Source organism: Equus przewalskii, chromosome 4, assembly GCF_037783145.1.
Source record: "Equus przewalskii isolate Varuska chromosome 4, EquPr2, whole genome shotgun sequence".
In the NCBI taxonomy this organism is placed as follows: Eukaryota; Metazoa; Chordata; class Mammalia; order Perissodactyla; family Equidae; genus Equus; species Equus przewalskii.
The window spans coordinates 36,540,283-36,558,598 of NC_091834.1; the positions used below are offsets into that span (position 1 = coordinate 36,540,283).

Below are 18,316 nucleotides of genomic sequence, written 5' to 3' on the forward strand. Positions count from 1 at the left end.
AGCAGCAAAGAGAAAGCAACACAACTGGAGCATGAGAACATCTGCTTGGAGAATTTCCTTAGTGAAGACCTTAGGAAGAACTTGCCAACAGAGATAGCTTTAAAACTGCAGTCAAAGAAAAATACGGTTCTTCTTAGCTCACAGTTTGAGAATCATTAAAAAGACAAATTAAGCATTCTTTGCAGACGGTGGACTCTGCAGTGAAGATTTTCTTGGAATTTAAGGTGTTAAAATCATGCCTGTGAAAATAAGTAGAATGGAATATGGAGAAATTGGTTTATTGCTAAAAAAGACTTCTCATCCTGGTGAATCAAACCATTTCCCCGGAAGGGGCATAAATTCTTAGTTTTAAAATTCCAAATATCATACTAATCAAAACTGTGCAATTTTAACATTCTTTTTGGGGGAGGGGTTTGAAGCTGCAATGGTAAACTATATCACCCTTAAATGACAAACACAGATTAGCAGACTGTAAGTTTGGATGAGTGAATCCAACTTCTTCCGTAAAACCCCACAATTAATTCAAATTTTCAGTTTTAAAAACAAACCCCTCAGTAGTAAAAAGAATTTTTGAGCCCAAGGACACATTTTTGTTCAGTTTCAACCATACGTAGCATACTATCTGGCACATGGAATGCTCAACAACTGTTTGAAGAATTACACAAACCACCCATAAACAAGTTGTAAATAAATTTTTTTGACAAGAATGTATTATAAATACTAAGAAAAGGCTAATAAAATACTATTCATATTATTTTCTTTCATCTTTTAAAAATTGAATACACACTCTCTTCAAAGAACCTAACTATAATATGCATATAACCCAATTACTAAAATGCAGGGTTGACTCCCAGTTACCCACTTTGTATATCACCTCTGTTAAATGTCTAATGCTTAGCTCGTCCATGGTGCCACCCTGCTGCATTCTGGGCTAGACGGGCCACACAACATTTGGTGCTTCTCTGTGAATCTAAACTAAACTTTAAAAGAAACTAAACAACACTATAATTAAGTTAAATCTGGTGTGGTGAACACCACCAACAACCACACGTACTTCACAGCCAGATCCAAACTACTTTTTAATTACGGGCAGTTTGGTGTGTGTTCTACAGCTCCATTAAAACCAATTAAGATCAACTGGATTTCTTCCGCACTTTTATCTACTTCCAAATATCACCTACTTCTAACCAACTTTTTCGAAATTCTAAACTCTTGTAATGTCACTAATAGGACTTATTCTAGAAAATTATTGATAAAGTAAAAACTCCTAATTAATAAATTATTAAAGATAGTGCCATAAATCATATGAACACCATACTACGAAAACTATGATTGCTCTCATGCATGGATTTGACACCTGGGAAGTTTATCAAAACACCTCTTTCAATTTGGTAATTTGAGGTAACTACCATCAATTCAAAGGCTCCTTTGAACCATCTTCTTTTTTTTCCATTAAACCAACATACGTTCACAGCTTCACTTTTTTTCTCCCTTTTGAAGAAGAAAAAGGTGTTCCACAATCACCAAGCTTCTTTATATCTGTAGCTTCTATTTTTGTAATAAAATATAACAGCAATGAACCAAAAACGGCATGTACTAAAATCAAATACAAATGTGGGAACTGCACCATTACAGTTGTGCTTCTTAAACATTATTTTAAAAATGTTTTCCATTAAAATTAATAAATTTCCTTAATTAAAAAATACATTGTATATGACTACCTCGGGTCAACAATGATTTTAGTAACTCCAGTTCTTACTGCACTTACAGTTTGTAATATATAAGACATTTTAGCAATTTCCATAAGAAAAAAACTTTTGACAGAGACATAACTGGAGAATGAAATGACGATAAAACACTGCTGCTCCCAAACCGTTGTTAGTTACCTAACAACCCTGGCAGCATGCTATGTTGCTTCATCTCACTGAAACCGTTTTCAAACACTCTTTGTGTGACACAATTCAAGAATCACATCTAACCCATCCAAGTTATTTTTCTCAAAGTTCTATCACTCTCTTCAAAATATTATATTTTATTCTATTTGTATTATTTTTAAATACTTCTCCTTGCCTCCTCACTTCCTCCTACCCATTGAGTCCTTTCTCAATCCAGATTCTGTATTCCTGTTGGCAAGGAACTTGTCTGTCTTCTTCTTCCTTTTTCTACTTTTTCTCCATATAAAGTTTCTGCAGTCAGACCAGGAACCTCAAATAGGAGTCCTGAGAGGAAGCTGCATGGCTCCTTGGGAGAGGGGTTAGTCTGCTCTGCTGCTGTTGATTGCTTTTGCCCAGCAGATATGCTCACAGAGGAACCATTTAAGCACCTGCAGCAACTGGACTCCACACACGAGTTGTGCAAAAGCGAGCTCACTGAAATCATTGCCAACTGCCCCAAATGATAAGCATGGAGAAGAGGCAGTAATTTTAGTTGGCAATTTTTTAAAAGTTTAAAAAATTTTTTAAAAAGTGGCAATTTTTAAACAGCGGAATTTTAAAAAGATGTGTGACAGTACATAGAGTAGAACATTCCTGTATAAATTGAATGTATATAATTACATATTCTTCCAAGCTACAAAAAGAATGGTGTTAGGTAGACGTGGCTCATGCTAGTTCAAGGAGATAATTATTCTTATTTTTTTTTTTTTTAAGATTTTATTTTTTCCTTTTTCTCCCCAGAGTCCCCCCAGTACATAGGTGTGTATTCTTCGTTGTGGGTCCTTCTAGTTGTGACATGTGAGACGCTGCCTCAGCGTGGCTTGATGAGCAGTGCCATGTCCGCGCCCAGGATTCGAACCAACGAAACACTGGGCCGCCTGCAGCGGAGCGCGCGAACTTAACCACTCGGCCACGGGGCCAGCCCCTATTCTTATTTTTTTAAGGTGCCATTATTAACTTCACTTGGGAAACAGAGCATATTATATTCTCCTTAGAAATTCACAAGTGACATGAAGGGAAGTAAAAGCCCTAGGAAGAACTGCAGGATACCCCTCCTTTGGGTTCCCATGATGGCCACCAACATCCTCTGGACCCAGAACTCCACAGAAGACATTTTGGGAAATATTGCTCTACCCTAAAATATGAAATTTTGTCTCACTTAACTGTTTAGTAAAACATCATCACAGTAAAAATTAAGTTATGTTAGTCATAATGGGTAGGAAATACATTTTGATAAATATTAACCTTAGGAATTTTAGAACATAATATTTATGATATTTTTTTGTCTACAGTGACTCCCTTTGGAATTAACCCAAACCAAATAATAGTCACTGTGGTGGGCAATAAAGAGAAGATAGATGCTGTAATGTAACAAATAAGTCTCACATAAAGCAACTGAGCTGAACAATAACTGAAATCCCCGGTATTTGGCAGGAGGTTAACAATCTGTAATATATTTATATAAATCAATGAGGAATGTGCCCAAGCTGCCTATAACCCCTATACTTGCAAAACAAAAGAGCCAGACAGGTCTGGACATTTGAACATAAACACTGGAAAATAACTTCCATTGTATGATTCCTTGTGTTGACCAAGGAATCTTAAAACTTTCTAAAACTTTTTTTTTACTATTCAGTAAACTGACAAAAATACCCTGTTTCAATGATTGCATGACTGCAGTTCCATATAATCACACTGTGTTGAATATGAACAAACTATCTCAGATGACTTTTAGAGGAAATGAAAACTACCATTCAATATTTATCCATTAGAGCTTAGCTTAATGTGATCCAAGTGAGTGTTCAAAACGTAGGAGTGAAAAGTGGTTCTCAGCATTTACTAAGTCCATGAATCCAATTTAGCTGTGCAAACGCAATCCAAAAAAGGCAGATACGTTATCATCTCAAAATTAAGTCAGCCAAGCCCCTAACTATCCCATAAAGCAAGTTCTCTCCCTGTCTCTATTGTCCTGACCCCCCAGCTGCAGGGCAGAGAGCAAGCACTGTGGTCCAGCAGAGCACTCAGCTTTCCAGCTGTCCCAGTGATGTAATTATCTCATAACAAAATATCTCCGTGAATTAACTCTGCATCCTACCCATTGTAATTCTTAATGACTGCTTCCTGTTCATGTTCTCCATTTAACTTGCTATTCTGGATCTATTGCATAGGCAAGTTGCCCTCATCTAATGGATGGGATTACATCCAATAGGTTTGGGATTTCCAAAGATTACAATTTACAAAAGTCTCCCAAACAACATGCTTTGTAAACACAAGCCCTGCCTTTCTATTGTAGCTGTAATAAAAGGGAAATCTGCATTATTTGCAGTGATTAAACTTTGACCTTTCACAGGAAGTTCTATGAGGATTTTTTCCTGTCACTTTTTTTTTTTTCATACTCTTGAATGTTTGGACATTAAATAGTTCAAGGGCTAAGAGATGTCTGGCACAGCTGCCTAGGGGCGCTAAACAGCATTTTATTTGAACTACAGCTAGTCTTTGGAGTTGAGAAGAAATGTTTTTTTTATCCCTAATCTCTTCCTCCATAGTCCATGAAGCACACTCTGTGGCTACAGCTTGCATATACCAAATTTATGTTCACACATCCCACTAGCCCCACGCTACTGGCCAGGTTGTTCTCCTTTCATTCCTTAAATATGGACTGTGTGTACACTTGTTCTCAACAAACACTGAATGGCCTAACTCCAGAAATATTTGCCACCAATAATAATGGGCACGCTGCCAGAAAGAAATTGCCATTTCAGTAGCATCCATAAACACTTATCAGTACCTACCATGTTTTAGAGATTTCAACAGATCTAAGATAGGTATTGTCTTTAAGAGCTTTACTATCTAGTTGAGGGAGCGAAGACTGACATGTAAATACTATAAGAAATGATACATGGCTATGTATTAACTCCAAATAAATTTTACAAACAGTACACGAAACTTTATATATCATATCAGAGTAAATTCTTCTACCTTCTATTACAGTAGACATCATTCTACACAGTACATTCTATTACAGTAGACATCCTTGGTGTCTGCCTTCCCAACACCCGTTAGCTCCTCTGGAAACAATTTCTTCCTTTTCTGTTGAGGAACCACTCCTACCCCATACTCAGGCAATATGGTTGGGGGCATGGGCGCAGGATGGTATGTAACCTGCCCTGAACAAACAGAGCGACGACTGATTCAGAGATGGGCAGGAACGTGAATCAGTCCCAGGGATTTTACTAGAACTTCTGGGAGAGTAGAACTCTCTTTATTCTGGAATTACCAAACTGGCCACATATAAGCCTGCAGCTGCTGATGGCCGTTTTTGCTACCACTTTAGTGAGCCTACCATGGAATGCGGCCGATGGAGAAGAGAGCCAGAACAGAGAGATGACAGGCAAGAGATTCCACCCAACACTGTTTAAGTACTGGATTTATTAGTTATGTGAGCCAGTGCTTACCAGTCACTTTTGTGCTTACCTAGTTTGAGTTAGGTTTTTATTACTTGCAACAAAAAATAGTCCTAAGATATCTATAAATATTTTGAAATGATTAAATGACTTTGAAACATCAATATCTGGCCTCAGAGCCGCCCCATGGCCGAGTGGTTATGTTCACCTCCTCTGCTTTGGCGGCCCAGGGTTTCACCGGTTCGGATCCTGGAGCACACATGGCACCGTTTATCAAGCCATGCTAATGTGGCATCCCACATAGCAGAACCAGAAGGACCTGGATACAACTATGTATACAGCTAGGTACTGGGGGGCTTTGGGGAGAAGAAAAAAAAAAGATTGGCAACAGACGTTAGCTCAGGGCCAATCTAAAAAAAAAGAAAGAAAGTAAAAGGCAGCTTAAGAAAAAAAAAATCTGACCTCTAGTATGTCTTATATATTAGACAAAATGAATTAAGCTCAAGCCTATCAGCAGTAGGACTTTCCTCTAGGTGACTAGACTGGTTCTGGCTTGTTGGAAGACAATTCACCAGCTTAAATGGTTCCTCTATGAGCATATCTGCTGGGCAAAAGCAATCAACAGCAGCAGAGCAGACTAACCCCTCTCCCAAGGAGCCATGCAGCTTCCTCTCAGGACTCCTATTTGAGGTTCCTGGTCTGACTGCAGAAACTTTATATGGAGAAAAAGTAGAAAAAGGAAGAAGAAGACAGACAAGTTCCTTGCCAACAGGAATACAGAACCTGGATTGAGAAAGGACTCAATGGGTAGGAGGAAGTGAGGAGGCAAGGAGAAGTATTTAAAAATAAGACAAAGATAAAAAGTTTAATTAACGTAAAGGTGGAATCCAATGCTCAGAGGTATGAAAATCCTCAGTGAAACAAACTCTGTCTCACTAGCTATTGCTGAAAAGTGGAAATGCACAGTAATGTCAAACCAACCATAACTTGAAAGCAGGGAAACCCCTTTGTGTTCCTACTGTTAAGCTTAAGGCATAATCTGACAGGTGAATGCAGTCAACATCTTTCATCTGTTAAATCATTTTATTCCTTACAGTCTTAAAGAGAATGTTCATAAGAAAGTTCGTAGTTCATCTTCTTCCAGTTCATCTTTAGAGTTTCCAGTAATCTAGTTTTAGCTTCTATCTAGACACACTTAGCAATGTGGATCTATGAGTTAACATCTTTGCAGCCATTAACCAAAAAATGTTTTGCAAATTAAATGGAAATGCCCTAAACTAGGCAAGCTTATAAGATGTGACTTGCACTACAGTAAATATTTAAAATAAAACAAACAGTAAAACTTGTGTCTATGGAAACAGCTACCATATGATAGCACAAAACTGGTTTACTATTAGCTAGGCCCCACATAAGCTATCCAGGATGTCTTAATAGGTATGTGTGATGCCTGTCTACTGCTCTGCTCTTATTCAAGACGAATTCCTCAAATGGACATTAAATAATAGAATTCAAACTTTTTTCACAGTCCTACAGCAAGCACTAGAGGCACTCTTACATTATCAAACAGTTCTTCCAACTGCTAATGCATTTTATCTGAATGAAAGGCAGAGAGAAGAATGAGGCAGTAGTATCACTCTGTTATGCTGCCTATGTGCTACTGTAGGAAAAAGGAAACATTACTTTAGAGTCAAAACAAATGAGGAAATCACAAAAAAATCTTTGTTTTCTTACAGGGAAGAGGATGATAGCAGGGGCAAAATATTCAATAAGTGAATTTTAAATCACCATGCAGATCACCGTCTCCCCAAAGTCAAGAGAAAGAAAACACAGGCAGCCAGACAAGGAGCTGATACTTTTGCTGAGTCCAGTTTCAATATAAAATAGTTTTGTAAGTTCAAAAAGAACATAAAGTCAACTCCACAAAAAGAAGAAACCTGCCAATTGAGAAAATGAGGGACTATGACGTCTTGATGAGAATAAACACCATTCACCAACCCCAGCTACAGTGCAGGACTGAGACACTACTCTTTTACCTGTTGAGTTCTCCACCTAGACATGGTTACCTTAGTGTTAGCCTTGTCCATACACAACAGTTAGCTTCAATCAGCCACTTCACAAACATAGATATGTCGGTCAAACTAACGGCCTGACAAGAGTGAATGGATTAAGAGACCCCAAAATCTGTGGCATTTGGTGTGAGGGTGGAGTTCAGGGGTCCCGAGTCCTAAACCCTTCTGGTAGGTTAGAGATTAAAGACTAGCAAACTAAAGACAGCCTTAAACTAGAAGTGCTTCTCCATGCTTTTGCTTATTCTTTTAAGTCTCGGTGGCACCCAGTGTGTGTCTAACACACAGTAGGTTTTCAATAAATTTTTGCTGAATGAATTAAACTTTTCAAAATTATAACTCATGGAAAAGTCAGGAGCAAAGTAAAAGAGAGGATCTTTAGAGACATCATTAAGAAAGCACGGCACTCTGAGTAAGCCAAATCTTCTACCTGAGGTTAGATGAGGACTCACACACTAATACACTGCATTTATTAATCAACACTTGTTAGTTTGTTCCTAATCTCCTAGCTATTTCTACACAGTTTGACTTTTTTAGTCCTCAAAACAACTCTTTGAGATGGTACTCATTTTAACAACTGAATAAACAGACATTTGTAAACAAATGTTCACTGCAGCATGACTCACAATAGCCAAAAAGTAGAAACAACTCAAATGTCCATCAACTGATGAACAGATAGAATGTGGTATATCCATATAATGGAATATTATTTGGTAATAAAAAGAATGAAGTACAGATACATGCTATGATGTGGATAAACCTTGAAAGGATTATGCTAAGTGAAAGGAACCAGTTACAAAAGGCCACATATTGCATGATTCCTTTTGTCTGAATTGTCCAGAAGAGGCAGATCCTTAGAGGCAGAAAGCAGATTAGTGGTTGCTAGGGATAGGAGTGGTGTAGGAGGGGGTAGCAATGGAGAAAGACTGCTAATGGGTATGGGTTTCTTTTTAGGGTGATAAAATGCTTTAAAATTAGATCATGGTAGTGGTTGCACAATTCAGCAAATGTACTAAAAACCACTGAACTGTATACTTATATGGGTCAATCTGATGGTATGTAAATTATACCTCAATAAAGCTGTTTAAAGACAAAAAGAGGAAAGAAATAGCCATGGAGAGGTTTAGCACTTTGCCTAAGACATAGGGACAGTAAGTGGTGGAGACGGTATCTAAAGTCAGGCTGGCTGGTTCCAGAGTTTGATTTCCTAACCATTGTGCTATCCTACTGCTGTATGTAGCACAGCATTTGGGGCAGAGACCTCTCTATGGCAAATGAGATATACTGCTGACAGGCACTGTGGTAATGCCAAGTCCCAAACGTCTTTGGTAAGCTTGGATATACCACTATACACTTCACATGCTGGGCTGAAAAAATAAATGTTCAGAAATTCACAGGAAAAATAAAATAAAGCTGAAGACTGTTGATCTCCTAGACACTCTATGCTTTTCCCTTGACTGGTTAGAAAAATGTCATGCTTCGATTCACCCAACAGGGCTTGAAAAAGATATTCTGATCTCAAAAATATATGAGTTAAATGATATTTTTGAAAGCAAAGTGAACAACTCTGGCTTGAGTCAGAAAGAGTGCAGGAACATTCTGGACAACTTTCAACATTCAGTTCTGTTTCCCTTTCTGACCTGTAAAAGCCCTGTTCTCCAGCTTTGGGCCTCTCTTGAGGAAAAACGACGAATCAGCCAAAACTAGGCAGCCGTCTGTGAAGAAGACTGTCTGCTGGGTCTTAGAAGAAAACCAACCAAATTTTACTTGCACCATAAGCCAAAAATCTTTCATAATCACATCCTTACTAGGTGAGTAAATTTATCCCAGCACTAATTCACTCAGGTACTTAGGATTAGGTTCTTATCTAATAAAACAACCACCGAAATTAGTTCCTTTTAAGGAAACATAAATGACCATAAACCTTTAAGAAAATGTTAACCTACAGTAATAATTTAAAGAAACATAAATGAAAACATCAGTGATAGACTACTTAAGCCCCTCAAATTGAGTAACAAAAATTTTTAAGTGATAAAACGGCACAGCATTTGTGAGGGTTTGTGAAAATGGGCCCACATCACAGTGGGAATATAAATTGGTAAAAATCCTTTCTGGAGAGTAATCTGGCAATATATATAAACATATCATGTGGTCCTTAAAATGATGATACAGATCCATATTTATTTAATATTGAAGGGCATTCATAATATATTATTAAAAAATGCAGGTTTCAAAGGATATGTACAGTATGATTCCACATATGTAAACAAAATGGTAGAAAGATAAATCAAGATGCTAACAGTGGCTATCTCTGGGTAACGAGATTATGGAATTGTGTTTTCTGCTCTTTGCCTGTCTGAACTTTGTATAATGAGAACTTAACTGTTAATAAGATCAAAAAAAATCACCATTTTAAAAACAAGAATTACAAAGCTTCTTTTGAGTTTTCTTCTTTCCATGACTCATATACTTTTTCTTCAATCTGCTGCACTGAGCTAATGAGAAAATCCTGATCATCAATTCTGAAAAGGCAGTTTTTAAAATGAAATACGTTAACAACTCAAGGTCTTAATTCTAGCAGGAAAAACAATATGCATGTATTACTGCCTCATTGAAGGTAGGTGATTTTCAATGCTCCTCCAATACAGAGTAACTCTACAAAAAAGAATGTGGGGAAAACAAAATTATTTTTCTCATACCTGGCTAATAGGTCAAAAGTATCACAGTTACCATGAAATAAAAAGAAACGAGAGCTCCCGAAGTCTTCAGATTACTCTAATGTTTATCATACAAGCCAAAGAAAAGTCCTGCATGGTAGAACCATCGAATTTTATAAGTATGGGGAGCTTCAAAGATTCTCTGGTTCTGCACAGTTGTTTTAGAGATGAGGAAACACAGGCCAAGAGAGAGCACAGCGGCAAACCTAACCAAAGGAGAAGACCCCTGGGTCCCCGGACTAAGAATTCAGTGCCCTTTCTAATATAACAAGGCATAACCAACCAAAATAACTAAGGTATGGTTAAAAAAAAGTCATTATAAAAGTTAATATCTAGCATCTTACGTTTTTTAATTACATCTATTCCAGGAAAATTTCCGGGAACTATTGTGTTAAGAACTAAGAAAAATTCTACTAATATATTTTAAGAACACCATCAGGAAACTATATTAAAAGGTGAGAAAACAGAACACAGTTGGAAAAATTGAAAGAACTGGCTATCTCTATTAAATGCTCAAATTACAGATCTGAAATTAGGTTGTTTTGTTCAGATGTAAAAATGTGTAAATATTAAGTTATGATTTAATATGTCTACACGTCAATTTTATTTTAGAGTTTGATCTTTGTTCCAGGAATATGTCAGATAATAAGGTAAATATTTCATGGTGTTTAGAGCAATTAAAAACCAAGGGAGATAAAAATTTGTAAATGTAGCTACAAACTATCTCCTCTAAGATGGAATTCTCCTTTTGCAAAAAACCAGAGGAACAACTCATACTGGGAATCTATTAGGTGTTCCACATAAGTGAATACCTTGGATACCTGATGCTTATCAATCTTAAGCCCTCAAACTGTTTTTAAAAATTAAAGTTTTTAATGGAATTCTTTGTAGCATGCATTGAACATTTTCTTGACTTTTTAAGCACAATATACTGATTATGTTCAAATGATGGATGATTCATGGTCATTATTATTATCATTAAATTATAATCATTTAATTCAGCACCATTATTATGATCTTTTACTTGAGTCCTTTCTAGGCACATGAACGTGAGACAAGGAGATCCACATTGAGACACATTATAAACAAAACTGTCAAAAAGCAAAGAAAACATCTGGAAAGCAGCAAGAGATAAGTGACTCATCACCTATAAGGGAAACTCAATAAGATTAACAGCCAACTACTCACCAGAAACCACAGAGGGCAGAAAGCAGTGGGATGACAAATGTAAAGTGTTGTAAGAAATTTCTGTTAACCAAGAATTCTATATCCAGAAAAACTATCCTTCAAAAATGAAGGAGAAATTAAGACGTTCCCAGATAAACAAAAGCTGAGGGAGTTTGTAGCCACTAGACTTGCCCTAGAAGAAATGCTGAAGGGAGTCCTTCAGATTGAAAGGAAAGAACACTAGGCAGCAACTCAAAGCTATATGAAGAAATAAAGAACACTGGCAAAGGCAACTAATTACAGGCATATCTTGTTTTATTGCACTTCACTTTATTGCATTTGCAGATACTGTGTTTTTTACAAGACCCTCCACCAACAAAAAGATCATGACTCGCTGAAGGTTAAGATTATAATCAGCATTTTTCACCAATAAGGATTTTTTAAAATAAGTTTATGTATATTGGTTTTTTAGACACAATGCTGTTGCACACTCAACAGACAACAGTATAGTGTAAACAAAACTTTTACATGCACTGGGAAACCAAAAAATGTGTGTAACTCACTTTATTGTGATATTAGCTTTAAGGCAGTAGTCTGGAACCAAACCTGCAATATCCCCAAGGTATGCTAGAACAAAGGTAAATGTAAAAGCCAGTATTACTGTATTTTGGCTAGGAACTCTTTTTTTCCTAATATGATTAAAAAGACAAATGCATATAACAATAATTATAAATCTATGCTAACGGCCACACAATGTATAAAGATGTAATTGGTGCCAATAACAACATACAGAGGAAGGGACAGAGCTGGATAGGAAAAAAGTTTTATATACTATAGAAGCTAGGTTAGTATTATTTCAAATTAGATTGTTATAAGCTTAAGATATTAATTGCAATCTCCAATGTAATCACTAAGAAATTCTTTGTTTCAAAACTATCGTCATGGCTTAAGAAATATTTTCTGACATCTTCGTGATAATCTATTGTTTATTACCCCCTAGAGTGAGCCTAGGACTCTCCCAGGAACTTTACATATGCAAAAGTATTGAATTCTTTCAATAGGCCTATTAAACGGGTTATTCTCATTTTACAGATGAATAAGCTGAGATTCAGAGGGTAATGTGTCCAGCATGATAGAGCTAACAAGACACAGAACCAGGATTTCAATTAGAAATCTTCACAGGCTTCTCTCTTCTCCTTGATTTGGACTTCAATATCTAGAGTTTCAAGGTCTTTTTCTCTTGTCATCCAGTGTACCACCACCATCACTATAACATAACCAATAACAAATGATGATTATCTCATTCATGGCCATGGCTTCAGATAGTACCTAAAGGCTGGTGAATCCCCAACCTGTCTCTCCAAAACAGTTCTCTCCACAAACTCCACACCCGGCTACCACTTGGACAACTTCAACTAATATTCTGAACATCTCAACTTCAAAGTGTCTAGGACAGAACTCATCCCCCCTGCTGAACCACACCACCATGCAACCAATTTTCTAAGCTCAGAAACATTCAAGGAATCCTAGATTCTTCCATTTCCCCACGTGTCCAATCAACCACCAATACCACCATCTAAATGCTTCTCCACCCACTGCTACATCCTGGGTTCAGGTACTCATCACTCTTGCCTCAAGTTCTACAGAGGGCCTTTTATCCTGTCTCCTTGCTTTGTGGAGACCTCCTGCACTCACCTCTCTCTGGTCAGTGAACTGTGTATTATAACGTGATTATAACATCGAAGAAATGCATTTAACTAGCAAACGTTTATTCCGTATTTGTTATTTTCTAGCATTGTACTGAGCCAGGGATAGAAAGATCAAAGGATAAAATACATTTTCTTAAGTTGTTCAGACTCTAGTGAGAAGGCAGACATAAAAAGACAAATATCAACTAATCTGAAAATATCTTGTATATATCTCCATCTCAGCATTTTAAGAGTAATAAAGAGGGGTTCCTAACCCAGAAAAGGTTGTAGGAAAAGGTTTGGAGAAGAAGTGACAGTTGAACTCTCTTAGACTATCAGGAGTTACCCAAGCAAGTGGCAAAGAAAGTGCTCTCAAAATCAAGAGAAAGCGTGAGCAAAGGACAGCAAGAAGTCCCACTGGAGAGAAACCCTATATACCATAAGGAACTTTCATCCTGTGAAAAATGGGTATCCACTTTTAATTTTCAAATAGCTCATTCTGATGGGCATGGATAAGAGGGGAACAGCGGCAAGAAGACCAGTAAGGAGACTGTTGCTGCAGTTGTACAGGGAAAATAAAGAGGGCCTGTCCTAAGGAATTGGCAGCAAGGATGGAGAGGAGAGTGCAGATTCCAGAAATATTTAGGAGGTTGAATTGGCAGGACTTGCTAAGTGTGTGAATGTGGCGGGGGTGGAGGGATGAGGAAGGAGGAGAAGCCAAGGATGACTCATAGGCTTTTGACTTTGGGGACTTGGTGCCACCCCATGAGATACGGCAGTGTTCCCAGACCTTTGGTTTTCAGGGACCTGTAAAATTTCCAACAAATTTAGGACTCTGACAGAACATTGCCAATTAAAGACATAAATACACCCTACCAACTATTATCGACATCATTTCATAAAGAAAGCACATTTTAACACCCAAAATGTAAATAGATTTAGCTTTTTGAGGAATTCACCACAGAGCCCGTATTTTTCTCATTTCATCACAGATGATAGAAAATTCGGACCAGGCCTCAGACTAACACTGGGAAGCCCTGAGATGGAGATATAGGAGAAGTCATCCATTCAGGAGTAAGATGATGAGCTGAAGGCAGAAGAATATATAGTCCCTGCCCTCACTAACTCTCTAGCCCTACAGGAACGTCTATCTCATATATATTACAGGTTGTGAAGGAGTTCAAGAGGTTACAGAAGCCCTGAAGAAGAGGCACTCAAATGTGCCTAGGAGGGAAGTGGCTGGGGAACCGAGTCTCAAAGGGTGATCTGGAATTTGCCAGATAAACAAAGGAAATTTGGCATGGTCCAGGCAGAAGGAACGGCATGTCCAAAGGTATGTAGGTATGCAGGAAAATTCATATTTGAGGAATTGTGGACAGTTTGGCATGACCTGGTGATTATCTTGGAAAATGGCAAGAGAAGAGCTGGAAAAGTACACAGAAGCAAAATTAAGAGGGGTTTGGTAATCCAGGCTAAGAAGTCTAGAAATTATCTTATGGGCATTGGAGAAGAACCAAAGGACTTTACAGTGGGGTAATGCTATGGCCAGATTTACCACTTGGAAATACCCATCTGACTGCAGAACAAAAGCTGGACTGCAGGAAGAATAAAACTGGTGGTGAGGAAGACAGGTAGGAAGTGTCTGCAAAAGCCCAGGTAAGAAATACACATAGATTAGAGAAACAGGAGCAGCACACAGAGACCAATACAAGCACAAATACTTATAGAGCACCTACACTGCGTACTTCAGCAGATACCAAGGTCAATGAGACAAGATCCCCGCTCTCTTAGAGCTTACTTTTTACTGTTGTTAAACAAAAGGAGAATCATACTTTGTATAATGTTTTGCAATTTAAAAATTTAACAATGTCTCAAATGCTTTCACAAGTCTCCCTCTCTATAACCACTTTTAAATTGCATTAAATGATATTATACATGTAATTTACTAAACCATTTCTGTTTTTGTAACATTGCTCATTACCTTATGATAAATTCCTATAAGCGGCATTGCAAAAATCAGAAGGTATACACTTTTTATGAATCAAAATATAAACACTTTTTAAAAGTTCTTGATCCAAATGGCCTTACAGGCGCCGGCCGCATGGCCGAGTGGTTAAGTTCACACGCTCTGCTTCGGCAGCCCAGGGTTTCGCCAGTTCGGATCCTGGGCACAGACCTAGCACCGCTCATCAGGCCATGTTGAGGCGGCATCCCACATGCCACAACTAAAAGGACCCACAACTAAAATACACAACTATGTACTGGGGGGAGTTGAGGAGAAAAAGCAAAAAAAAAAAAAAAAGATGGGCAACCGTTGTTAGCTCAGGTGTCAATCTTTAAAAAAAACCCAAACGAATGGCCTTACAGAAGATTGCATCAATTTACACTCCCGTAATAGTAGCTAGCAGGTGGAATCCATAGGATTTGGTGACCAATCAGGATGTATAAATTGAAGGAAGGGAAGAGGGTTAGAATGATTCAAATTTCAGAGTTTTGGTTTAGGCAACAAGGTAAATGGTGGTGTTATTTCCAAACACTAGAGGAAAAGGAGATCTGAGGACTAATTAACGAGTTCACTCCAGAAGAGAAGAATTTGAGATGTCTGTGAGATTCAGGTGGTAACATCCAGTGAACAACTGTAAACACATTCTTGGAGCTCTGGACACAGGTCAAGTACTAGGTTTGGGAAGTTATCAGCATACAAGTGAGACAGAATCTTGGGGGCTATGACAGGCAACAAGAAGAATAGCATCCCTGAATGAATCAGAAAGGTGGGAAAGAAAACAGATGAAGAAAATAATGTCACAAAAAAACAAGGGAATTAAGAAAACAATTCCATTTATAATAGCATCAAAAACAACAAAATACTTAGGTATAAATTTAACAAAAGAAGGTCACCATACACTGAAAACTGCAAAACAAGTAGCATGAAACACTTCATAACTACAAAACAACGTTAAAAGAAATTAAGGAAGATCTACATAAATGGAAAGACATCTATGTTCATGGTTCAGAAGGACTTGATATTGTTAAGAGGCAATACTCCTGAAATGGATCTATAGCTTCAATGCAATCCGTATCAAAATCTCAGGCTCTTTAGCAAAACTTAACAAGTTGATCCTAAAATTCACATGGCGATGCAAGGGACCCAGAATAACCAAAATCTTAAAAAAGAAAAAGTTGAAAGATTCACACTTCTGGATTTCAAAAACTTACTATAAGCCAGAGTACTCAAGACACACATGTAGATCAATGGAAGGAATAGAATTGAGAGCTCAGAAATTAATTCTCACATTTATGCTCGAATGATTTTCAACAAGGGTGCCAAGACTATTCAACGGGGAAAAAATAGACTTTTCAACAAAAATGCTAGGATAAGTAGATATCCACATGCAAAATAATGAAGCTGGACCCCTACCCTCACAACATACACAAAAATTAACTCAAAATGGATCACGAACCTAAACGTAAGAGCTAAAACCATAAATTTTCATGGAAAAACTTAGAACTATATCTTCATGACCTTGGGTTAGGCAATGATATCTCAGATATGACACCCAAAGCACAAGCAACGTAAGAAAGAATAGACAAATTGAATTTATCAAAATTAAAACCATTTGTGCTATAAAGGACTCAATCAAGAAAATGAAAAGACATGGGGCTGGCCCCGTGGCCGAGTGGTTAAGTTTGCGCGCTCCGCTGCAGGCGGCCCAGTGTTTCGTTAGTTCGAATCCTGGGCGCGGACATGGCACTGCTCATCAGACCACGCTGAGGCAGCGTCCCACATGCCACAACTAGAAGAACCCACAACGAAGAATACACAACTATGTACCGGGGGGCTTTGGGGATAAAAAGGAAAAAATAAAATCTTTAAAAAAAAAAAAAACAAAATGAAAAGACAACCCAATGAATGGGACACTATTTGCAAATCATGTATCTGTTAAGGGACTTGTAACCAGAACATTGTAAACTCAATAATAAAAAGACAAATAACCCAGCTTAAAAACGGGCAAAGGTTGTCAATTATACCTCAGTAAAGCTGAAAATAAAATAAAATAAAAATGGGTAAAGGAAATAAATAGACATTTCGCCAAAGATGATATAACAAGGGCCAATACAGCACATGAGAAGATGTTCTCATGGTTAGCGACTAGAAAAATGCAAATCAAAACCATGAGATACCACTTCATAAACACGAGGATAGGTAAAATTAAAAAGACAGACAATAACAAATGTTGATAAGAATGTAGAGAAAGTGGAATTCCTACATATTGCTAGTGGGAAGGTAATATGGTCCAACTGCTCTGGAAAACAGTTTGGCAGTTCCTCAAAATGTTAAGCATAGAGCTATCATATGATCCAGCAATTCCACTCCTCACTACATACTAAAGAGAAATGAAAATATACGTCCACACAAAAACTTGTACAATAATGTTTATAGCTGCATTATTCATAACAGCCCACAAGTGGAAACAACTCAAATGTCCATCAGCTGATGAACAGATAAATAAAATGTGGTATTTGCATACAATGGAATATTATACAGCCACAAAAAAGAATTTAGTACTGATATACACTACAACATGGATGACTCTTGAAAACATTATTCTAAGTGAATGAAGCCAGTCACAAAAGACCACATATTGTATAATTCCATTCATATGAAATGGCCAGAAGAGGCAAATCTAGAGAAACAGAAAGTAGATTAGTAGTTGTCTAGGGTGAGGGGTAATGGGAGTTGAGGGAAGAAGGGGTAACTGCTAATGAGTATGGGGTTTTATTCAGGGGGAATGAAAATGTTCTAAAATTAGATTGTGGTGATGGTTGCATAACCCTGTGAATATACTGTAAACAGTGAATCACCCACTTCAAATGGGTAAATTGTATGGCACATCAATTATGGCTCAAAAAGCTTTAAAAAAAAAAATCAAGTGAAGAGAGACCGTTTCAAGAAGAAAGAAGTAGTCAATGGTATATAAGACAAAAAAGTAGACTCCGCTCTTTAAAATCCTTCCATTGTGTCTCTTATCCACCGGACAAAGTCGCAGTACAAAAAGCTAACATTTATTCAGTGCTTACTGTGTGCCAGGCATAGTGCTAAGAATTTTACCTTGGTTTATGTATTTAAACCTCTTAAACCTATAAAGTAGGTATCATCACCTCTTTTACGCATGAAAAGAACTAAGGCATAGACGATTAGTAGGTTGCTCAGCATCTTAAAGCTTGTAAATAAAGGAGCCAGAATTTGAGCTCAGATAATCAGGGCTGAGAAGCCTCACTCTTAACCACTGTATTCTCCATTCCACAGCTTAGTAGGACCCTCATGATCTCACCCCTAAT

General features: G+C 37.5%; 1 protein-coding gene across 6 annotated transcripts in view; it reads right to left on the reverse strand.

The window, feature by feature from the left end:
• Positions 1–18,316, reverse strand: part of CDK6 (cyclin dependent kinase 6) — a 234,379-nt gene that overhangs the window by 168,437 nt on the left and 47,626 nt on the right. The gene's annotated exons all lie outside the window — the stretch shown is intronic.